This window comes from Stenella coeruleoalba (assembly GCF_951394435.1).
Source record: "Stenella coeruleoalba genome assembly, chromosome: 6".
Classification (NCBI taxonomy): Eukaryota; Metazoa; Chordata; class Mammalia; order Artiodactyla; family Delphinidae; genus Stenella; species Stenella coeruleoalba.
This window is the reverse complement of record NC_137151.1, coordinates 119,872,659-119,898,017: the sequence shown is the minus strand read 5'-3', so window position 1 is coordinate 119,898,017 and position 25,359 is coordinate 119,872,659. Positions and strand designations below refer to the sequence as shown.

At 42.4% G+C, this 25,359-nt stretch overlaps 1 long non-coding RNA gene across 1 annotated transcript; it reads left to right on the top strand.

Annotated features, from left to right (window-relative positions):
* Positions 1–5,824: 5,824 nt before the first annotated feature.
* On the top strand, positions 5,825–24,112 carry LOC307188033. Its single transcript, XR_013828791.1, has 6 exons — positions 5,825–6,352; positions 6,578–6,683; positions 9,091–9,187; positions 9,297–9,693; positions 15,073–15,196; positions 23,083–24,112. It is a non-coding gene; the product is annotated as an uncharacterized lncRNA (long non-coding RNA).
* The last annotated feature ends 1,247 nt before the right edge of the window (positions 24,113–25,359 follow it).

The following is a 25,359-nucleotide window of genomic DNA, read 5'->3' as shown; positions in this document are numbered from 1 at the left end:
GGGCGTTTTTCCATTTCTGGAAGTGTGAGCTCTTTGACCATGATTGCCTCCTTCCTTGCTCTGCTGCTTTATAAATGATACATTTATTCTTTAACCTCATCTAACCTTCCCAGTTCTCGACCACTCTGCTTTCTCCCCATCCATCAGCTTCCTCTCATCTTCACTTCCTTTCTGATGGGTCCTAGATCCCACGGTCCATCACACACAACCCTCTCTGCCAGTATTTCTGTAGGGCCAAGGGGAACATACTGGGATCACCCTTTCCTTCTCAGAAAAAAGGCTTATTTTCTTTGGGAACTCACCAAGATGAGTCTCATCAACAAACAAAGCTGCATTTGCCCACCCTTCCTTCTGTGAAGTACCTGCTCAGGAAATATAAAGTGTGCAACACTTCACATCTATTCTTACATAGTCAGATGGCGTTTCCAAATCAATCCTGACACATGGGAGCCCATCTCATTTTGTACACTTCTTGGTGTCTCCCTTTTCCCCATCCTTGTCTTCTAGTGGGTCCACCGAGTCTTCTTTGTTCCATGTCTTCCCTGTAGAGAGGAGTTGCCTTTTTGGAGGGCTTCCTAGTATTTGCACTCCCTTCCCATTGAGGGGGATCCCTGTGTGTGTGACTCGGTTTGAGACCAAGCCCAGGCTCCTACCACAGAAGCTGAAAGGGCTCTGGACACCGCATCACTGACACCACTGTGTGACCCAGGACTTGCACTCAGGCAGCTGGATGGTCTGACCTGGGACTTCCACTGGGAGTGATACTAAGACCCATGACAACAGGGGCAGACATGTCCAGGGCAGCAGTGCCAACAGCAGCATCCCATGCAGGCTGCTCCCGGGGCCCCTGCTGCCCAGCCCGCCTTGGCTTCTGCCCATTTTCTCTGCCGGTTTTTCAGCCTTCTTGTTGTTCTGAGCTACTAAGAGCCTTTCAATAAATTCCTTTTTTGCTTAAGTTGGCCAGAGTTGTTTGCTGCTGTTTGCAACCCAGAACCTTAACAGATCCATCTACCACTGCTGTGAAGGTTACACATTCTGCTTGTTCTACTAGTGGTTGTCTTTACATATTTCTAAGATGAACAGATATTATCATTGTTTTGAAACCCCAAACTACGGTCTGTAATACTTAATCATTCTCCTCTCTCACTCTGTTTTTAAAACTTTTTTTAAGAGGCAAGAACGATGAGGACGCACTTAAGGAATTTGATCCTAGAAACACATTTACATTTTTCTAACAGTCTAATCCTCTTCAGCACAAGAACTTTCGTATGCTTCTTCTGACAAAGCAGTAGGGTAAAAGGTGGTGAGCAGGGACTCGAGTCAGGCTGCCTGGGTTCAAATCCTGACTCAAAAGTCAGACTGGCCTTAGGCCAAAGTCAGACTGGACTGAAAGGTACTGACATTTCTAAACAAAGGATGAGCAACCTGCCTGCACACAAATAAGAGACTCAGAGGCCAACACTGAGCGCTGCATCCTTCCAAACAGTGTCCAGGTTCCTAAGTCTACGAGGTTTAGTTTGAGGATGGTAGTTACTGAGGTAAATGTCCCTTTGTGTGGCCTCTTTAAATGCAACACCCCAACTTCACCTTCTTTCAAGCTTCTGCACAAGGCAGGGCAGGACAACTGGGGGGCTGTTTAGGAATAGAGGCCACGGCCCAGGTGAGGGACAGTGGGGATCCAGGGAAGGCCGTACCTGGCTGGGTAAGAGTGCCCTGGCTCAGGAGAGGTGGCCACAGGCTAGAGCTAGGCTGGAGGGCCTGGAAGCTGCTGCCACATTCTCTGGAACATCTACAAGAGTACCTGGGGTCTTTTAATCTAATATTCAAGTAGCTTCATCAGCTCTGAGCAGTGTGGGTGTCATTCATTCAGCTAACATGTACTGAGTACCACGTGCCAGGGACCGTACAAGGCTGGGAGCGGGGGCATACAAGTGTTCTGACAGCTGCAAGTCTGGGGGCACAGAAGAGAGGCAGCTGCCCCAGTGGAGGGAAGGTTTCCAGGAGGAGGCGATGCTGCTCAAAGTTCTGGGAGAAGGGGTTGGACTGGCCTCTGAGCTTTGGCCAGGGAAGGGCGGAGCAGCTATAATGACAGTTCCACCAACACTGAATCCAGGGGAGGGGGACCCTAAAGGAAACAGGGGCCGTCAGGAGGAGGAATGGACATTGGACAGGCAAAAACAATAGCAAAGCAGACTGCGGTCCAAGTTCTTTGCTCTCATTCTCTGGACTTCCCTGGTTGCTCTTCCTGGAATTTGTACTTGGAACCTTCCCTCCAGTCTTCCTGTCTGTCTGGCCTTCATGCATAGGTAGGATGTGTTTCCATTTTAGTAAATTTGAAAAAACAAAAAAATGAAGTATACAAATAAACTACTTTTATTCCCAACACCTAAATTAACCACTATTAACATTTTGGCAATTTGATCCCTGTCATTTCCCACACATATACCCTCCCCTCATTAATGAATAATACACTGTTTTCAATCGTTTGCTTTGTGAGAGAACTGCCTTGAACCGTCTGGTACAATATCCATGGTTACGATGGACGGATGAAGCTGACAATACCCAAACTGTGAGATCAAGCTTACCATCACTAGAAGTGGTGACTTAACCAGACATTAAGTGCCTCCTAGAAGGATGTAACAAGTACACAAAACCAACCATAAGTCTTGCAAAAAAAAAAACTGAAGCTGAATGTCAGGAAGCTCCAGATCTAACTGGCAGTTTACAAGATCACTGCGGATGGAGGAGCGCGTTCAAGACACCTCGGCGGTGTAAGGCAAATCTAGCATAAGGACAAATTCTATAAGACAAATGGCCTGGTTTCTTCAACAGATAAATGGTATTTAAAAGGAGGTTTCTATTACAAAGTAAAAAAGATTTAAAAGATGTATCAACCAAATGTAATGCATGGAAATGTTTGAATCCTAATTCAAACATGCTAACAGGGCTTCCCTGGTGGCGTAGTGGTTGGGAGTCCGCCTGCCGATGCAGGGGACACGGGTTCGTGCCCCGGTCCGGGCAGATCCCACATGCCGCGGAGCGGCTGGGCCCGTGAGCCATGGCCGCTGAGCTTGCGCGTCCGGAGCCTGTGCTCCGCAGCGGGAGAGGCCACAGCAATGAGAGGCCCGCGTACAGCAAAAAAAAAAACAAAACAAAAAAACATGCTAACAGCAAAAAACAACAAACACGCTAACAGCAAAAAGGCATTTTTGAGACAGAAAACTGAACACAGACTAGATATTAGATGATATTAATCCTGATAGCCTGTATCAGTACTTAATAAAGTGTTTACTGGCAAAATAATAGGATGCCTGGGATTCACATTAAAATACTCAAGCCAAAAAAAAAAGGGAGAGAGGGAGAGCAAAACTAAAGTGGGGCAGGGAATAGCTGAAAAAAGAATTGCAAAAATACTGAAGTGATTGAGGTGATGGGTAAAAAGGGATTCATTAAATTATATTCTACTTAATAATGTATGCTTGAAATGTCCATAATAAATTTTAAGTTTGCAATAAAGCTTCACATATTTGTATCTTCAGCAGCGTGATCCCTTATCTCTAGGTGAGAAAAGTGGAATTCCTCAATTTAAGGAAGGAGAATTTTTACCTCAACAGGAAGTCACCAAATTTCTCTCCAGGTGTTTGTAATGAGGGGGTTCAGGATATGCTACCCCAAAATACAGCCCCTTGGCATACTGAATATCTTAAGCCAAATGCATCGGTAACACAGCAGGTGCAGAGAGGACTCTGACCTTCCCCTGAAGCAGGTCATAAGACCCTCACGTGAGAGGTGCTCTCCCTCTACCCAGAGGAAAGAAGCATTCTTTTCTCCAAGACTGAGGAACACCAAGACCACACTTACCTCACACTTCTTTCCTTACTTTCACATTTTGTGACACCCTCTACTCTTCATCACATCTAGCAAAACACTCAGGTTTAACCCATTCTTCAGGTCTTCATTTCCTTATGAAGGCTCCTGTGTCACATCAAACTGTATGCTTTTCGCTTGCTAATCTGCCTTTTGTCACAGGGCCCCAGCTAACAATTTAGACAGGTAGAGGAAAAAGATATTTTTCCTCCTCCACTGTAACAATTTGCCTTCTCACCAGTTTCCCCACAATCCCCAAACACTTGTTTGATGTTTTAATTTCTGTTAATCTGATGATACAAAATAGCATTGTATTATTGTTTTAAATGGTATTTTCCCTGTGGTTGTATAGCTGAGCATCTCTTCGTTATCTTTTCGTGCCATCTAAATTTCTTCTGAAAACTACTTTTCATATCCTTGGCCCATATTTGTTTGCCGATTTTTTTTTTTTTTTTTAACTTTCGGCATGTGGGATCTTAGTTCCCTAACCAGGGATGGAATCAGCCCCCCATGCATTGGAAGCGCAGCGTCTTAACCACTGGACCACCAGGAAAGTCCCTGTTTGCCTTTTTCTTATTGTAGTTTTTCATATTCTGATACTAACTTTTTATTATATATGTTACAAATATTTCTTCCCAATTTGTTCCTTACATTTTAAATTTGTTTATAGAGACTCTTGCACCCAAAGGTTTTAAACTGTAACATGGCCAAATCTGTCATAATTTTTTTGCTCTGTCATAATCTTGCTGTGTCTTAAGAGTGACATTCATATTCCGAGTTCTTATTACAGATTTTAATAAGAATGCTTCTTACTTTTTGCCATCAAATATTCTACATTTTCAGATAAGGTTTATCTAAAAGATATGTATTTTTCTTCCTTTAGTCTCTTAGTTTGACATTATTAACTTACCTTGCGACATCTGGCATTCCAGAGATAAATCCTATTGGTCAATATTCTTTTACTATATTCAGTCAAGTACCAAATCTAAAATACGTAGGCAAATCGTTCTTCTCACTCTTCTTCCTCCCCAATTTGGGACTTTCTGAAGCTAGGACAAAAGCAGGGCCCCTTACTCAGGGTCACCCTTCCCCACCCCTCAAAAACACACACATGACCCAAAGTGCTCATTTTCAAATCCCAATGTGGGTATTATTCCTAGAATTTTGATCCCCCTACAGGGCCTAATGGTGCTAATGGTCGTTAAGAGAGCACATATTAAAGATGGCTTAATTCAAAGAAAATAAGAGACCATATTAAGTAATTGAGGATGCAAATCAATGGCCTCGGACGTGTTCCTTAGCCTCACTCTGTGAGCCTGGGAAACCAGTAACCGATTCTAATCACAGATTTGTTTTGAAAAGTCCATGATAAAATGTATGAAAAGCAACCGGTATAAGGCCTGGCACAAAACAGATATTAATGTTTTAGCTGTGACCATTACTGCTATCACTAACTGCTTTGAGGGCAGCTTCAGACGCGGGTGGGCAGCGAGGGAAGGTTCCCCGGGGTTAAGAGGCCGACTGCCGGCTTCTGGTCTCCGCTCCACCTCGCGCTGTAGGGTCTGTGCCTCTTTCTAGGCTGAAAATGTCGAGAGTACTAACACACACCCCAATGAGGGGATGGCTGCCTAACCGGATTAATGGATGTGAAAGCCTGGAACCGACCCTGGGTCCCCGCATGTAGCGGAGGCCGCGCCTCTTTCCACGGAAGCGCTGCACTCACAGCGAGCGCCCACCTCACCCACTCGGGGGCCTCCCGGGCCCGCCCACACCAAAATGTCCGCCCTGCGCGCAGGCGCAACACTTGCTGCCCCGGCTCGAGACCCCGCCCCCAGGCTCGCGCACTGCCCGCTCCCCCAGGATTGCGGCTCGGGACTGGCCTCAAGGCAGCGCGGGCTCTGATTGGGCGAGGCGGAGTCACGAGGGCGTCATTCTCTTCCGTTTTGTATTCTGCCTGGGCCTAGAGTTCTGGGGGGCTGCTGGGAGGGTACTGCCAGCCAGTTGGCGCCTGCGGGCTGTTGCAGGCTCTTCCCGGGCGTGTAGTGCAGGTGGCCGCGCGTGGTGGCCCGCGGGGCTTTGAGTGGGCGGGACCCTACACCAGCGATAGCTTTAAGGGGAGGAGTACTCGTCAGGGACAACACTGTGCGGGTTAATTTGGGAAGTGATGGTTAAAGGTCATGGCTTGAGACTCACTTGTGTTGTTAATTTTGATGGGGGTAGAGATGGAAGCTGCTCCAGTTAACAGTGAGTTCTCAGTCTGGAGAGGTAAAGACACTTGAATTGTAGGTACTGATTTTGTTCCGCTGTGGGGCCTTTATTTTGGTCCCGTGTGCTTCCGTTTGAGCAGTCGGTGGTGGAATTACTAATTTTTAAGAGCATCAGAGTTACTTGAAAACGATGGTGAAGGGAGCCGAATGAGAGGAAAAGGGAGGAATTCCTTTTTTACCTCGAGGAGTTTCGTTTCTAGATCGTGGCGAAAGAGAAGGTATGGGAGACCTAACCTACAAACATATACCAAAAATTATCTGTGCAATATATTTTGATATTAGCTGGTGAGAGTAAAAGATTCCAAATGAAGATAACTAGGATGAGGCCTAACACGGACTTATTGCAAATGGAAACTTAACACGAATACTAGAGGCAAAAGGTGCATAGCCTGGAATGTTGAAGTCCCTGTGATGTGCCTAATAATCTTGTCCATTTGAAGCAGGAAAACAAATCAAGGTGAACTGAAGAAAATGAGCCTTTCCCCAGAGGAGATAGAAGATGGGGAAGATGAGACATCAGAAGATAAGGACAATGGCAGTAGAGATGAGGTAACTATGTGTACAGTGTGCAGCACAGTAACTTACTAATGTCAACAATCCAAATCCAGAGGAAAGCAGTTAAACTGCATTGTTTGGTCTGAAAAGTGGTTTTGTGAACATTTTCCAACTAGTTTCACAAGCTCACCCTAAACTCAATACCAAAATCTGACAAGGTCATTTTTAGAAAGGAACGTTACAGACCATTCTCACGAGCATAGATGTAAAAATTCCAAACAAAGTATTAGCAAACTAAATATTAGTGTTATGCAAAAAGAAAAGTACATTGTGACTAAGAGCAGTTTATTTGGGGAATACAAAAGTGTTCTTTGTTGAAAAGTTATTTTGATTGCCTGGAAATACCGGTTTGAAAGAAAATCTCTTGATTCTTAAAATTGCTTCCTTCAATTCCATTAGTTTGTGTGTCCACCAAACATATGTTTCCATATTTATCCTTTCGGCAAATATTTAGGTCCCTAGTATGTTCTGTTTCTGGCTGGGAGCCTCTGCATTAGTATTCCAATGTAGATAGGTTTAAGTTGGGCCCTAAAAGAATTGCGGTGGGTGAGTGGGTACACAGTTAGTGAGTAGTGAATGCTTCATCTGTGCAGCCACTGTGCTAGGACTTGATGCACTATCTCATTTCATCCTCACAGTGACCACGTTAGGTAGGGATCCTTAGCTCCATTTTATAGACAGGAAAAGAGAGTTAGTCATTGACTAACTTGCTCATGGTTTCATGAGCTAATAAGTGACAAATAATAAGTGACAGAACCCGCGTTATGCATTTGGTTCTGCCGAATCCAAAGCCTCTACTCTTTTCTGGTTCATTTCTCAGTCTTCGCCCAAGCAGCTCTTTTGGAGAGACAGATAGGTATTCAATCGCCAGTCTTTTGATATGGGGCTAAGGCTTTGTCTTTGACTTTGAGTTCACTGTTGCAGTAGCTTATCTTTGTATAAAGTATACCCATTGTGCATCTTTTGCAATTTAAAATTTGTTTCTTTAAAACAAAGCAAAACTTAAACGCTAGGAAAGCAATTCGAAAACAGACGCCTACATTTTTACATTGTTTTCCCCATTCTTTTATGGTTCCTCACCCACACCTAATTTGAGCTTTATTGAGTATGTCCAAAGCGTTCAACTTTGTTTTACTAGGTTCAATAACTTTTTGCATTAATCTGATTGGTTTATATGACATTTATTATGTAATTGAAACTGCAACTACAATGGTCATATATAGGTTTGCGAACAAAGGACTGAGGCTTATTAAGGATACGGTTCAGCTTATAGGATCAGAAATTTCTAGGTGTACCGAGTACCACTTAGTAGCCCATTAGCCGCATGTGCTTTTCGCATGCATTTCATAGGCATCAAGTTAGTAAATCCTGTTTGGAATTGAGATGGCCATTTAATCCAGCCACAGACTAGCTTAATGTGACACAGTTAAGTGGACATAGTTAGTAGACATAGTTAGGAGAGCACCTACTGTACTGTGATGTCCACAACACAGTGCATTGACTCTCTATACCAATCAGACACACAAAATTCTTGGTGAATGCAACTTTTGTTTCGGAACCCAGACTGTGTTAGCTCAGAGGAAAATAGGAGTAGTCACATTATATTTTCCTTAAACTGAGATGCATGTGTTATGGTTCTAGACTGTTCACACTGGCAGCCTTTGGTCATTCCTCTTTAAAATGTGATGCCTGTGACCGTTTACTCTGATTGGTGCAGCACATAGTGGTGGTATCACAGTTAGATTAACTTCTAGGCTAACCATACCCTACTGTGGGCTCGTTGAAATTATTTAATTCAAACGCTAGTCTCTTTCACGTGCCTTCCCTGATCCCATGTCATTCCTATGCCAGATGAACTGGTCCCTCATCTGTTTGCCTGTGAATATTGTTCATAGCCAGTAATGCTAATCACATATTATAGTGACTCATCTCTTCCTGTGATGTGGGTTGAGGTCTGTATGTGTGTATGTGTGTACGTATATATACACACAGACATATACATTCACACACACCCAGTTGTGTTTTTGCTGGGGCCGCCATAATAACATATCACAGATGTGTGGGTGGCTGAAACAACAGAAATTTACTTTCTCTCAGTTCAGGAGGCCGGATCAAGTTGTTGGCAATTCGGTTATTTCTGAGGCCTCTCTCCTTGGCATGTAGATGTCTTCCTTCTTGCTGTGTTTTCACATGGTCATCCACCGCCCATAGTTCTTCATTTTCTCCTTTTGTATGTGGCGAGACTTCATTCAGTGTTCTGCTAAAATTTTCATCTTTAGTCATTTAGTTTTATAATACTGTGCCCAATTTTTAGTAGCTCTGGGATAGGAATCAGTGGTGTAATTAGGAAGCACGAGGTCCAATTTTGGGGGCCTGGCGCTCATCCCTGTGTATGTTTTAGGTGCCTGCGTGGGGGTCCTCACCTTTGGTGTTTTACTTGAATGCAGAGAGTTGGGACACTACAGACACACTGAGCCACCTGAACAGTCGTTGACCTGGTATGTTTTCCTTGTATACTTTTAGAAACCTAGATCCTTCCCTGTAGAGATTCTGATTTCGAAGCTCTAAGTGAAATACAAGAATTTTCTTTTTCTCTTTTTTTCTTAGACAAGCGTGCCAGGTAATTCTGGTGCTGGGAGCTCTTTTACTGCACACTGAGAAATTCATCCTGGAGAAATCAACACAGATGTTGACACGTGGACCTGAGCAGATCTTGCACTTGCTGACTGTGCAATGTGACTGTCGCCTCCTGGCCACAGAGGAGACATCTCTTCATTGTTGTTCTTCCTCCTCTAGGTTGATGTCCCTCAGAAAAATGGTAGGAAGATTACTACTGCTCCAGGAAATAAAATCGAGGAAAAAAAGTTTCTGGCTCCCATGTTTGCTGAGAAATTAATATCACCATGCAGGAAGGGAGCCACAGGGGCCAAGGTTCCAAAAGACAGGAGGAGTGCCCTGCTCGAGAACCATGAGAAGTGACTTGAGAACCCTGAGGAGGATGCAGGTAAGAACTGTGAGTTGTGTCAGGTTGAGGGATGTAAAGAGTCCCCTCTGGGGACATCCCTGCTGGTGGCTGTCAGGGGTCAGCCCTACGTGCCATTGCACATGGCTCTCGAAAGGGTTCTGTGGAAATGCCACCCTTGGCATCCCTGGCCGATTCTCCAGGCTTGGCTTGAGGAGTCCCAGTGGACATTTGACTTCTGCTGTCCACATGACCAGAATCAGAGTTTTCTCTTTGAGTATTGTACACTCTTTCTCTCCTTGTGCTTATGAGCCAGGCAGGTTAATTGTCCCCCAGATTTCACTCTGAGTGATTATTTTGTCCTGATGGCGTCTGTGTAACATTTTAAATGGTATTGCTTCCAAAGCAGTAATTCTTAGCATTGTTATGAAAATAGAATAATACATTTTAAATTATTTCAAATAAAAGGTTAAAATGACAGCGAATTTTTTTCTGAGATTTATATATACAGGCTGACTTATGAGCAGTTTCTCTGAAAGAACAACTTGTCATTTTCATTCTTAACAAGTCTGTGCGGCAGTAATTGATTGGGTGGGTTTTCATTTAGATTCTGAAAAAGAAGCCCTGTATCCTTCATGGGCCAGGGGGAGAAAAGCCTTTCCCCTGGGGGCAGAGGAAGACGAGCAGGACCATAAGGGTGATGACGAAGGCTGTGAGGAAGAGGAAGGTCAGAATGACCTAAAGCAGTTCTGTTAAGTGGTAGGCAGTATCAAGGAATTAGAGTTATAAGCGAAGCCGTGGGACAGGGCTGTTGAAGTTCTTTTAGGAACTTGAAGAACTTTTCCTAATTAATTTATAAATGCTTTTAAAAGTATTCTGGGGCTTCTCTGGTGGCACAGTGGTTGAGAGTCCGCCTGCCGATGCAGGGGACGTGGGTTCGTGCCCCGGTCCAGGAAGATCCCACGTGCTGCAGAGCGGCTGGGCCCGTGAGCCATGGCCACTGAGCCTGCACATCCAGAGCCTGTGCTCCGCAACGGAAGAGGCCACAACAGTGAGAGGCCCGCGTACCACAAAAAAGAAAAATAAATCCAATTAAAAGTATTCTGACCAGACCTAACCCAGGCATCTTGTGGAGAATAGGCACAGTGTAGGTATGGTATTTGTGGACAGTGTAAAGGCTCCCACTTTACTCATTTAGTGGCACAGACAGACGATTAAAAATACTATATTCTGGGGACTTGCCTAGTGGTGCAGTGGTTAAGAATCTGCTTGCCAACTCAGGGGACACGGGTTCGAGCCCTGGTCCGGGAAGATCCCACATGCCGTGGAGCAATTAAGCCCGTGCACCACGACTACTGAGCTTGCTCTCTAGAACCTGTGAGCCACAACTACTGAGCTCGCGTGCCACAACTACTGAAGCCCACATGCCTCGAGCCTGTGCTCCACAGCAAGAGAAGCCACCGCAATGAGAAGCCCACGCACCACGACAAAGAGTAGACCCCGCACGCAGCAACTAGAGAAAGCCCGTGCAGCAACGAAGACCCAACACAGCCAAAATAAATAAATAAATTTATTTTACAAAAACCCAAAGAAACAAAAATTTGTATTCTGGCTTTTGCCCACAGAGCCTGTGAAGAAAGCACCTGATAAACCAGAAGGAGGAAATGACCAAACAGAATGCTTCCCCTGAAACCAAAATTCAGAAATTAGAAAGTAACTTCTTTGCTGCGTTTTAGAGCACAAGAGACACGTGGAGAGTTTCATATTGGCAAAAACCAAAACTCTGTTAGTCCAAATGATGGACAAAGGGATTTTAACTGCAGCCTGGTGTTACAATATGCCAGATTCTTCAATGGAAATTTTTTTTAGCATCATTCTTTCTGAACTGTTTCTTTGAGTTCTTTCTCTCTCTCTCTCTCTTTTTCTTTGCCTTTTTGTATGTCAGCTAAACCACCTGTAAGTTTCAAACTATTTGTTGGAAACCTGAATTTCAACAAAACTGTTGCTGAACTAAAAACTGGTCTTAGTGAATTTTTTGCTAAAAATGATGTCGCAGTCGTTGGTGTCAGAGTTGGCTTGTCCAGGTAAATACTGATAAATTAAGGGTGTTGTTAAGAGTTTATCAGCCCAACAATTATTATTCTTGTCAGATCCTTTTGTTACTTGTTCTTCGCCCTTTATAAGATATTACCTCAGCCTCTTGCAGTTCAGAATGAGTATTTAAAGTCCTTCAGTGGCTCGTTTAATAAATCCATTATATTAAATTTTGCTATCCCATTTTTCCAACCAAAATACTAAACTAATCACAAGATCTTCCAGGTCTTTACAGAAACATGTTTTCATGATTTTCCAACTGTGAGCAATGTTATTTGCCTAGAATTATTTTAAACGAACACAGATTTAATCACAAAACCTCTAGCTTTGGTGGCAAATATAGGTTCTGTATCAGTTCTGCTTTTTTGCTGAATTGAATTTCATCGTTTCTTACTTCTTTCTCATCAGAAGCATATGTCTTGGGTGTGAGCATGCTTATTTTATGGTACTCAGGATTTCTTAGGTAGAAATGAAAAGATAATAATAATAGTAAACATTCATTGAGTACTCATTCTACCAGGCATTGTTCCTTGTTTATTTAACTCATCGAATCCATAAGACAATTCTCAGCGGTAATTATTGTCATTATCCCCATTTTACAAAGGAGGAAATTGAGGCACAGAGAAGTTAAGTGACATACCGAATATCACAATTAGAAAGTGACAGGGTCAGGATTTGAGCCCAGCATTCTGGCTCCAGAGGTGATGCCACAACTTTTGACACATTGCTCTGCTTACACTTTTTATTAACTATATTGTGAAATATTGTTGTGTTTGTAGTAAATAAACATTCCTTTTGCATTAAAAAAAAATTCTTGGGACTTCTCTGGTGGCACAGTGGTTAAGAATCCACCGGCCAATGCAGGGAACACGGGTTCGAGCCCTGGTCCTGGAGGATCCCACATGCTGCAGAGCAACTAAGCCGTTTGCCACAACTACTGAGCCTGCACTTTAGAGCCCGCGAGCCATAACTACTGAGCCCGTGTGCCACAGCTACTGAAGCCTGTGGACCTAGAGCCTGTGCTCCGCAACAAGAGAAGCCACCACAATGAGAAGCCTGTGCACTGCAACGAAGAGTAGTCCCCCCTCGCTGCAACTAGAAGAAAGCCCGCAGGCAGCAACGAAGACCCAGCACAGCCCCCCCCACCAAAAAAAAAAAAAAGAAACTTACTCTAATAGCCTTTGAGTTTGCCAACACGTTCTATTTTAAGAATGATATTTTTGGGAGTTCCCTGGTGGTCCAGTGGTTAGGACTCTGCACTTTCACCGCCGTGGGCATGGGTTCAATCCCTGGTCAGGTAACTAAGATCCCACAAGCTGGGGCTTCCCTGGTGGCGCAGTGGTTAAGAATCCGCCTGCCAGTGCAGGGGACACAGGTTCGAGGCCTGGTCCGGGAAGATCCCACATGCCACGGAGCAGCTAAGGCAGTGCGTCACAACTACTGACCCTGCGTGAGCCAGCGAGCCATAACTACTGAGCCCGTGTGCCACAACTCCTGAAGACTGCATGCCTAGAGTCCATGCTCCACAGCAAGAGAAGCCACCGCAATGAGAAGCCCGTGCACTGCAACGAAGAGTAGCCCCTGCTCGCTGCAACTAGAGAAAGCCCGCGCGCAGCAACAAAGACCCAACACCGCCAAAAATAAATAAATTTATTTAAAAAAAAATCCCACAAGACGCATGGCGTGGCCAAAAAAAAAAAAAAGATATTTTTGTTTCAATTCACAAGTGCAATGGCTGTTTCTTAAAACAGAAATTCAAAAGCGTGTCGTTTCATTTTTTATAGCTTTTGGTTAAATCTGGCCGGTAGTTAGAAAACTAATAATGATTTCAGCGGGTGAGTTTGCCCTGACTCTCAGTCCTTGCCCTGGAGGAGGGCTTCTCGACTCTTGCACTATTAAAATTTGGGGCCAGCTAATTCCTTGTTGGGGGGGACTGTTCAACAGCATCCCTGGATTCTACCCACTAGATGCTAGAAGTCCCCCAGTTGTGACGGCCAAAGATGTCTCCAGGTATTGTCAGACTCACCCCAGGTGAGAACTGCTGCTCTCCGGTTACTTGATGGCACTGATATTGCCAGTTGGGGGAGACTTGGTTTTAATTTGTAAAATTTGACAGCTGCGTTTGACTCAATGCTAATTTCCACTTTCACAGCCAGTGTGAGTAGCCAGCTGGAAGGCATATGCCTTTTGACTCTACTTGTGTTTTTTTCCCTTTTCGGCTGCATCTCTGTAGGAGATTTGGTTATGTGAATTTTAAATCTGCTAACGACCAGGAAAAAGCCTTGGAACTTAGTGAGACAAACGTCCTTGGATATGAAATTAAATGGAAGAAACCGAAAAGGGAAAGGAAACAAAGAAACGTATGCAAGCAAGGTAACTTGTTCAGAGATACCTGTGTACCTAGAAGACGCTGCATCAGACAGGAATATTGTATTCTTTCTTACTCCGTGCAAGCACTCCTCAGTTTCTAGCAAGTCGCCTACTTCCACAGCACAGACTCTCTCTGCTGTGCTCACTCCTTCTGCTCTAGCCGCACGGCTCACCTTCTCTGTCCTAATGTTCGTGACTTATCCCCTGGCTATTGACAACCCATTCAAGAGTCTCAGCTTAAAGCTTACCTCTGCAGATCAGAAAAATTTTCCCTTGCCCCCAGACTAAGTTAAGTCTTCTCTACTTGATGTTCTCATTTCCCTTTTTACTTTTCCTACCTGACACTTACCACAGTTTGTAATTATGTGACTATTTGTTTACTAGCCTTTTCCGCAACAAGACTACATTCTCAAGAGTGGAGGCCAAGTCCGTATTTTCACAGCCAGCACGTAGCACAGGCCGTTGTCACCCAGACGCTGTGTGCAAATGTTTGGTTTTTTTAATATTTTATTTATTTATCTTCCTTATTTATTATTATTATTTTTTTGGCTGTGTCAGGTCTTAGTTATGGCACATGGGATCTTTGTTGAGGCATGAGAGAGCTTTTTGTTACGACACGCGTGGGCTTCTCTCTAGTTGTGGCATGCAGGTTTTCTCTTTCTGCTTGCAGCGTGCAGGCTCCAGAGCATGTGGGCTCTGTAGTTTGCAGCACGTGGGCTTAGTTGCCCTGCAGTATGTGGGATCTTAGTTCCCTGACCAGGGATTGAACCTGCGTCCCCTGCATTGGAAGGTGGATTCTTTACCACTGGACCACCAGGGAAGTCCCCAAATATTGTTAAATGAAGGAATATGTACTACTCTCCAACTCTTTGAGAAGTATTTTTTCTCTCTTGGAGAACTCTTGATGCTTATGAGATCTAAACTCAGACTAAAAATACTCTTTTTGTGTTTATGAAGATGGAAATGCCAAAACACTTTTGATCAAGAACTTGCCTGACAGAGTCACTCAGCATGAATTAATAGAAGTGTTTGAGGATACTTTTCAAAGCAGATTGGTGAGCAAGGATGGGATGAGTGAAAGGTATGTCTTTGTACCTTGTACTGAAAAAGAATATATGATAACAGAATTTCATTGTATTCTCCCAAATCACTCATACCGGATTTTAGAGAAGGAAAAAGTAGTTATCCAGCCTTTCTACCAGCAGGCAGAGAAAGCATCATAAATGGATAGCCAAAGGCTTCTAGAAGACTGTAGGGCTGTCATAGAGGAATGAAGACTTTATTCTATCAAGTACAAGATTGAAGATTAGAAGAATCCACTCCTAGGTTATCATCATCCTATCTCTCCAGGGCTGACACAGGAAAATAACACCCTTGGTGACTTGTCTGGACAGGTACCAAAAGAGAACATTAACTTGGTCTGTTAGAATTATGTTGTAGCCAATTAATGAAACACTGTCACTATATACCTGGGCTTTGGTAGCCTAAGAGGGTGAATATGGTGAAATTAGAAAGGATGGAATAGAATGTATTTTGAAGGGATTCTCAATGTGGTAAAAATTGGGTATCAGGATTACAGATACAGTTGAGCTAAATTTGTTGGTGTAGGTGAACTCTAAAATAATCTATGCCACTGTATTCTGATGACCATGATCTCTGGAAAAGAATCCCACAGATTTAGAGAACAAGTCTGAAAAGATAAATCCCAAATTGTTAGCAGTGTTAACTGTGAGGAGGTTTGGGGGCACTCTGCTGGGCTTGCATACCATACCCCCAAATTAACTCAAAATAGATCAAAGACCTAAATGTAAGAGCTAAAATAGAAAACGACAAACAGAACACAGGAGTAAATCTTTGTGATCTTGGATTAGAGTCTTGCACAAGCAATAAAAGAGAAGATTGAGAAGTTGGGCTTTATCAAAATTAAAAACATTTGTACTTCAGAGGACACTATCTAAAAAGTCAAAAGAAACCCTACATCCTGGGAGAAAATATTGCAAATCATATATATGAAAGAGACCTGTATATATAAAAGATATATAAAGAACTCTTACAGCTCAATAATTAAAAGACAACCCAATTAAAAAATGGGGAAAGGGCTTGAATGACCGTTTCTCCAAACAAGGTGTACAAATGGCCAATAAACATGTAGAAAGATGCTCAACATTAGTCACTGAGGAAGTGCAAATCAAAACCATGATGTGAAGGAGGACTGAGTCAAGATGGTGGACTAGGAGGACGCGGAATTCGCATCTCCGCACAACTAGGGAACCTACCAGGCACCGTTGGGGGATCATGGACATCTAAGGGAATGGGAGGAACTGCTAGCAACCGGCTTGTGGGATATTGGTTCCCAGGCTGGAGGTCGGGCCTGAGCTCCTGTAGTGGGAGCTCTGAGTCCAAACTGCTGGACTAACAGAGAACCTCAGACCCCAGGGAGTATTAATTGGAGTGAGGCCTCCCATGGGTCCTAATCTCAGTACCAAGACCCAGCTCTATCCAACTGCCTGCAAACTCCAGTGCTGGACGCCTCAGGCCAAACAACCAGTAAGACAGGAATACAGCCCCACCCATCAAAAAAAAGAAAAAAGAAAAAAGAAACGACAGAAAAATATGTTACAGATGAAGGAGCAAGATAAAAACCCACAAAACCAAATAAATGAAGATGAAATAGGCAACCTATAATTCAGAGTAATGATAGTAAAGATGATCCAAAATTTCGGAAACAGAACGGAGAAAACATAAGAAACAGTTAACAAGGATCTAGAGGAACTAAAGAGCAAACAAACAGTGATGAACAACACAATAACTGAAATTAAAAGTACCCTGGAAGGAATCAATAGGAGGATAACTGAGGCAGAAGAATGGATAAGTGACCTAGAAGATACAATGGTGGGAATAACTGCCAGGGAGCAGAATAAAGAAAAAAGAGTGAAAAGAATTGAGGACAGTCTCAGAGACCTCTGGGAAAACATCAAATGCACCAACATTCGAATTATAGGGGTCCCAGAAGAAGAAGAAAGAAAGAAAGAAAGGGTATGAGAAAATATTTGAAGAGGTTATAGTCGAAAACTTCCCTAACATGGGAAAGGAAATAGTCAAGTCCAAGAAGCGCGGGGAGTCCCATACAGGATTAACCAAAGAAACACGCCAAGACACATATTAATCAAACTGTCAAAAATTAAATACAAAGAAAAAATATTAAAAGCAACAAGGGAAAAGCAACATATAACATATAAGGGAATCCCCATAAGGTTAACAGCTGATCTTTGAGCAGAAACTCTGCAAGCCAGGAGGAAGTGGCAGGACATATTTAAAGTGATGAAAGGGAAAAACCTAAAAGCAAGATTACTCTACCCAGCAAGGATCTCATTCAGATTGAACGGAGAAATTAAAACCTTTACAGACAAGCATAGTTAAGAGAATTCAGCACCACCAAACCAGCTTTACAACAAATGCTAAAGGAACTTCTCTAGGCAGGGAACACGAGAGAAGGAAAAGACCTACAAAAACAAACCCAAAACAATTAAGAAAATGGTAATAGGAACATACACATCGATAGTTACCTTAAATGTAAATGGATTAAATGCTCCAACCAAAAGATATAGACTGGCTGAATGGAAACAAAAACAAGACCTGTATATATACTGTCTACAAGAGACCCACTTTAGACCTAGGGACGTATACAGACTGAAAAAGGTATTACATGCAAATGGAAATCAAAAGAAAGCTGGTGTAGCAATTCTCATTGACTTTAAAATAAAGACGATTACCAGAGACAAAGAAGGACACTACATAATGATCAAGGGATCAATCCAGAAGATACAACAATTGTAAATGTTTATGCACCCAACACAGGAGCACCTCAATACATAAGGAGAATGCTAACAGCCATAAAATGGGAAAGCAACAGTAACACAATAATAGCAGGGGACTTTTAACACCCCACGTTCACCAATGGACAGATCATCCAAAATGAAAATAAATAAGGAAACACAAGCTTTAAATGACACATTAAACAAGATGGACTTAATTGATATTTATAGGGCATTCCGTCCAAAAACAACAGAATACACTTTCTTCTCAAGTGCTCATGGAACATTCTCCAGGATAGACCATATCTAGGGTCACAAATCAAGCCTTGGCAAATTTGAGAAAATTGAAATCATATCAAGTATCTTTTCTGATCACAATGCTATGAGACTAGATATCAATTACAGGAAAAAAACTGTAAAAAATACAAACACATGGAGGTTAAACAATATGCTACTAAATAACCAAGAGATCGCTGAAGAAATCAAAGAGGAAATCAAAAAATACCTAGAAACAAATGACAAAACACGACGACCCAAAACCTATGGGATGCAGCAAAAGCAGTTGTAAGAGGGAAGTTTATAGCAATACAATCCTACCTCAAGAAACAAGAAAATCTCAAATAAACAACCTAACCTTACACCTAAAGCAACTAGAGAAAGAACAAAAAAAGCCCCAAAGTTAGCAGAAGGAAAGAAATCATAAAGATCAGATCAGAAATAAATTTTAAAAAATGAAGGAAACAATGGCAAAGATCAATGAAACTAAAAGCTGGTTCTTTGAGAAGATAAACAAAATTGATAAACCATTAGCCAGACTCATCAAGAAAACAAGGGAGAAAACTCAAATCAACAGAATTAGGAATGAAAAAGGAGAAGAAACAGCTGACACTGCAGAAATACAAAGGATCATGAGAGATTACTACAAGCAACTATATGCCAATAAAATGGACAGCTTGGAAGAAATGGACAAATTCTTAGAAAAGCACAGCTTTCCGAGACTGAACCAAGAAGAAATAGAAAATATAAACAGACCAGTCACAAACAGTGAAATTGAAACAGTGATTAAAAATCTTCCAACAAACAAAAGCCCAGGACCAGATGGCTTCACAGGAGAATTCTCAAACATTTAGAGAAGAGCTAACACCTATCCTTCTCAAACTCTTCCAAAGCATAGCAGAGGGAGGAACACTCCCAAACTCATTCTACGAGGCCACCATCATCCTGATACCAAAACCAGGCAAAGATGTCACAGAAAAAGAAAACTACAGGCCAATATCACTGATGAACGTACATGTAAAAATCCTCAACAAAATACTAGCAAACAGAATCCAACAGCACATTAAAAGGATCATATACCATGATCAAGTGGGGTTTATCCCAGGAATGCAAGGATTCTTCAATATACGCAAATCAATCAGTGTGATACACCATATTAAGAAACTGAAGGATAAAAAACATATGATAACCTCAATAGATGCAGAAAAAGCTTTTGACAAAATTCAATACCCATTTATGATAAAAACTCCCCAGAAAGTAGGCATAGAGGGAACCTACCTCAACATAATAAAGGCCATGTATGACAAACCCACAGCCAACATCGTTCTCAGTGGTGAAAAACAAACCATTTCCTCTAAGATCAGGAACAAGACAAGGGTGCCCATTCTCACCACTGTTATTCCACATAGTTTTGGAAGTTTTAGCCACAGCAGTTAGAGAAGAAAAAGAAATAAAAGGAATCCAAATCGGAAAAGAAGAGGTAAAACTGTCACTGTTTGCAGATGACATGATACTATACATAGAGAATCCTAAAGATGCTAACAGCAAACTACTAGAGCTAATCAATGAATTTGGTAGAGTAGCAGGATACAAAATTAATGCACAGAAATCTCTTGCATTCCTATACATTAATGATTAAAAGTCTGAAAGTGAAATTAAGGAAACACTCCCATTTACCACTGCAACAAAAAGAATAAAATACCTAGGAATAAACCTATCTAAGGAGACAAAAGACCTGTATGCAGAAAACTGTAAGACACTGATGAAAGAAATTAAAGATGATATAAACGGAGAGATATGCCATGTTCTTGGATTGGAAGAATCAACATTGTGAAAATGACTGTGCTACCCAAAGCAATCTACAGATTCAGTGCAATCCATATCAAACTACCAATGGCATTTTTCACAGAACTAGGACAAAAAAACTGCACAATTTGTATGGAAACACAAAAGACCCTGAATAGCCAAAGCAACCTTGAGAAAGAAAACTGGAGCTGGAGGAATCAGGCTCCCTGACTTCAGACTATACTACAAAGCTACAGTAATCACGACAGTATGGTACTGGCACAAAAACAGAAATACAGATCAATGGAACAGGATAGAAAGCCCAGAGATAAACCCATGCACATATGGTCACCTTATCTTTGATAAACGAGGCAAGAATACGCAGTGGAGAAAAGACAGCCTCTTCAATAAGTGGTGCTGGAAAAACTGGACAGCTACGTGTAAAAGAATGAAATTAGAACACTTCCTAACACCACTCACAAAAAAAAAGTCAAAATGCATTAAAGACCTAAATGTAAGGCCAGACACTATAAAACTCTTAGAGGAAAACTTAGGCAGAACACTCTATGACATAAATCACAGCAAAATCCTTTCTGACCCACCCCCTAGAGAAATGGAAATGAAAACAAAAACAAATGGGACCTAATGAAACGTAAAAGCTTTTGCACAGCAAAGGAAACCATAAACAAGAGGAAAAGACAACCCTCAGAATGGGAGAAGATATTTGCAAACGAAGCAACTGACAAAGAATTAATCTCTAAAATATACAAGCAGCTCATGCAGCTCAATATCAAAAAAACAAACAATCCAATGCAATAATGGGGAGAAGACCTAAATAGATATTTCTCCAAAGAAGATAATACAGATTGCCAGCAAACACATGAAAGGATGCTCAACATCACTAATCATTAGAGAAATGTAAATCAAAACTACAATGAGGGGGCTTCCCTGGTTGCGCAGTGGTTAAGAATCTGCCTGCCAATGCAGGAGACACAGGTTCGAGCCCTGGTCTGGGAAGATCCCACATGCCGTGGAGCAACTAAGCCCGTGCGTCACAACTACTGAGCCTGCGCTCCAGAGCCTGCGAGCAACAACTACTGAAGCCCATGTGCCTAGAGCCAGTGCTCCACAACAAGAGAAGCCACCGCAATGAGAAGCCTGTGCACCGCAGTGAAGAGTAGCCCCCCGCTCGCCATAACCAGAGAAATGCCCGCGTGCAACAACAAAGACCCAACGTAGCCAAAAATGAAATACATTAAATAAATAAATTTATATAAAAAAAAACCTACAATGAAGTATCACCTCATACCGGTCAGAATGGCCATCATCAAAAAATCTACAAATAATAAATGCTGGAGAGGGTGTGGAGAAAAGGGAACCCTCTTGCACTGTTGGTGGGAATGTAAATTGATACAGCCACTATGGAGAACAGTATGGAGGTTCCTTAAAAAACTGAAAATAGAACTGTCATATGACCCAGCAATCCCACTACTGGGCATATACCATGAGAAAACCATAATTCAAAAAGAGTCATGTACCACAATGTTCATTGCAGCACCATTTACAATAGCCAGGACATGGAAGCAACCTAAATGTCCATCAACAGATGAATGGATAAAGAAGATGTGGCACATATATACAATGGAATACTCTTCAGCCATAAAAGGAAATGAAATTGAGTTATTTGTAGTGAGGTGGATGGACCTAGAGTCTGTCATGCAGAGTGAAGTAAGTCAGAAAGAGATAAACAAATACCATATGCTAACACATATATATGGAATCTAAAAAATATGGTTCTGATGAACCTAGGGGCAGGACAGGAATAAATATGCAGATGTAGAGGATGGACTTGAGGACATGGGGAGGGGGAAGGGTAAACTGGGATGAAGTGAGAGAGTAGCACTGACATATACACACTGCCACATGTAAAATAGATAGCTAGTGGGAAGCAGCTGCATAGCACAGGGAGATCAGCTCGGTGCTTTGTGACCACCTAGAGGGGTGGGATAGGGAGGGTGCGAGGGAGACGCAAGAGGGAGCATATATAGGGATATATGTATGCATATAGCTGATTCACTTTGTTATACAGCAGAAACACAACATTGTAAAGCAATTATACTCCAATAAAGATGTTAAGAAAAACCAAAATGAAACAAAACCATGATGTGATACCACTGCACACTTGTTAGAGTGGCTGTAATAAAAAAGACAATAAGAAGTGTTGACAAGGATGTGGAGAAATCAGAACCCTCTCTCATTGCTGGTGGGAATGTAAAATAGCACAGTTGCTTTGGAAAACGGTTTAGCAGTTTCTCAAATGTTAAACATAGAGTTGCCATACAGTCCAGCAATTCTCCTGTTAGGTATGAATCCACAAGAAGTGAAAACGTATATCCACACATTTCTACAAATGTTTGTATGAGCTTTACTCATAATAGCCCAAACCGGAAACAACCCAGAATGTCTTAACAGCTGATGAATGGATAAACAAAATGTAGTATTTTCATGCAATGTAATGTTACTCAGCCATGAAAAGGAATGAAGTACTGATACATGCTACAACACGGATGAATCTCAAAAATATTAGGCTAAGTGAAAGAAGCCAGACACAAAAGATGGCATATTTGTATAATCCCAGTTATGTGAAATGTCCAGAATAGGTAGATCTACAGAGACAGGAAGTAGCATAGTGATTGCCTACAGCTGGGGGATGGGAGTGAGTTGGGGGGATGAGGAGTGACCGGGGCTGGGTGCTTAATTGTCCTAAAATTAGATTATGGTGATGGTTGTAGAATTCTGTAAATATACCCTTGTACACTTTAAATGGGTGAATTTTATGATTTGGAAATTATATCTCAGTAGAGCTTTCTAAAAAAAAAAAACAGTGTGTGAATGTGTATACATTTGCTTTTATTTATACAGCATGTTGCCTCTAAGGATAGAAATTGGGCAGAAGGAAGACGTCACTGTATCCTGTCTACCTTTTGCATTTCAACTCTTGTATGTGCATTACTAATTCGAAAGACAATACAGAAGAGTCCTAAATGTTGACTTCTTTCTTCTCTCCCCTACCCTATCCCCACAATTGCAGGATCGCCTCTATTGACTTCAAGTCACAGGCCGATGCAGAGAGAGCCTTGGAAGAGAAGCAAGGAACAGAGATCGGTGGGCTTTCTGTAGTTCTGGAACTTGTCGGAGCAAAAAGCCAAGGCCAAGATGAGAGAGACGGGAGGGAAAAAAGTGCAACTGGCAAAGTAAGGGTGTGACAGCTCTGTAGATGGAGACTCGCCAGGTTTCCCAGGGAGGGGCTAGTATGAGGTTAGGGGCACTTGGCACTGTTTTGTTTTTTGTTTTTTTTGTTTTTTTTGGCTGCGTTGGGTCTTCGTTGCTGCACATGGGCTTTCTCTACTTGTGGTGGGCGGGGGCTACTCTTTGTTGCAGTGTGTGGGCTTCTCATTGTGGTGGCTTCTCTTGCTGCAGAGCATAGGCTCTAGGGGCACGGGCTTCAGTTAGTTGCAGCACATGAGCCCTAGAGTGTGCAGGCTTCTGTAGTTGCAGCATGTGGGCTCAGTAGTTGTGGCTCACGGGCTGTAGAGCGCAGGCTTGGTAGTTGTGGCGCGCGGGCTTACTTGCTCTGCGGCACGTGGGATCTTCCTGGACCAGGGTTTGAACCCGTGTCCCCTGCATTGGTAGGTGGATTCTTAACCACTGCACCACCAGGGAAGTCCCACTTGGCACTTTTAAATACAGTTTCTCTATCAGAAATGTGTAAGTCATCCTCATAATTCTGTCAAGCTAATAAGTATTGTCCTAGTTAACTGTAACCTCGAAGCCTGCAGAAGGCATGGCACTTTGAGAGACATCAGTTTAGTTCCCCCTTTTGGGGTATCTTCTAGGATTCTGTTTCAACAAGCTCTTAAATCTGTGGTTTTAGAGTTAGATATTTAATTCTCTTCAAGTTGTGCTTTTTGTATTTTTGTTTTTTAAAAAATTTTGGCTCTGTTGCGTGGCTTGCGGGCCACGGCAGTGAAAGGGCCGAATCCTAACCACTAGACCACCAGGGAACTTCCTCAGGTTTAAAGACCCCAAACCTAATCTCCCTAATCTGATTGCTCGACGTGGTGGCTTATACAGAAAAAATAAATAAAACAATAGAATTTACCATGAATATTTTTTAAAATCAAGAGATTTCACATAAAAAACTGGATTTCCAACTGCTTTTGCTACATCAGAAAATCTGGTGGCCCTGGGGCTGCGTCCCTACACGTCCACAGGCGTCTGGAGAGAGGCAGCTGCTTCCTCTCAGCTGTGGCATTTGTTCTGCTGGCTATAGCCCCACTGTTCTGGAAGTTCTTACCAACCCTGAAGGAGTGAACATCACGCTGACACTTTGAAAAAATAGTGAATACTTATTTTTTTTTTTATCACAAAGCCGTACTTTTTTCTTCTTGGTAAAGATATTTTTATATGTCTTATGCATTTGTCTCTTTCAAAAGTGGGAAAATGGAAGTTAGACAAGAAAACCATAGACTTCAAGAAAAATGGGAGAGAGCTTATTTCTTTGGAGGTAAAAGAACGTTCCTTCATATTTAATATGCAAACAACGTCTGTCTGTGTCAAGAGAATGTGACCTAAGACACCATTATGAAAGCAGCCATCGTAGGAACCATGATGAATCTACAGAAAAGCTGTGTGATAGAAAATTCAATGAACTGAAAAAAAGACTGAAATTTCAACATGATTTGCTTTTGAATGTGAATAAAATAAGTGATGCTGCTATGAAATGTAGTTACATATTAAGCGAGAAAATTGCCCGGGCAGCCAAACCTTTTGCAGATGGTGAGTTTATCAAGGACTGTCTGTTGAGTGCGGCAGAAATCATGTGCCCTGAACAGAGACAAGCGTTTGCCAACATAAGACTGACTGGTAGTGTTGTTGCCCAGCATGTTTACAACACGACTGAGAACTTGCAGGACAAGTTGCAAGAAAAAGCCGAATCATTTGTGGCTTTTTCCATTGCAGCTCAGGAAGGAGTGGATGGAAATATGGACCCCCACGTAGGTGTATTTATTCGTGGTGGCAATGAAACTTTTGATGTGACCGAAGAACTTCTGGACCTGGCCCCCATAACAGGCACAACATCAGGAAATGAATGTTGAGAAAAGTCTTAAAACATTTAACGTGGACTGGTCAAAATTGGTGAGTATTAGCACAGATGGTGACTCTGCGATGGTTGGTGTTAAAGAACTAGTTGCAAAACTGAAATCTAAAGTGTCAGGGCTGGGCTTCCCTGGTGGCGCAGTGGTTAAGAATCTGCCTGCCAATGCAGGGGACACAGGTTCGAGCCCTGGTCCAGGAAGATCCCATG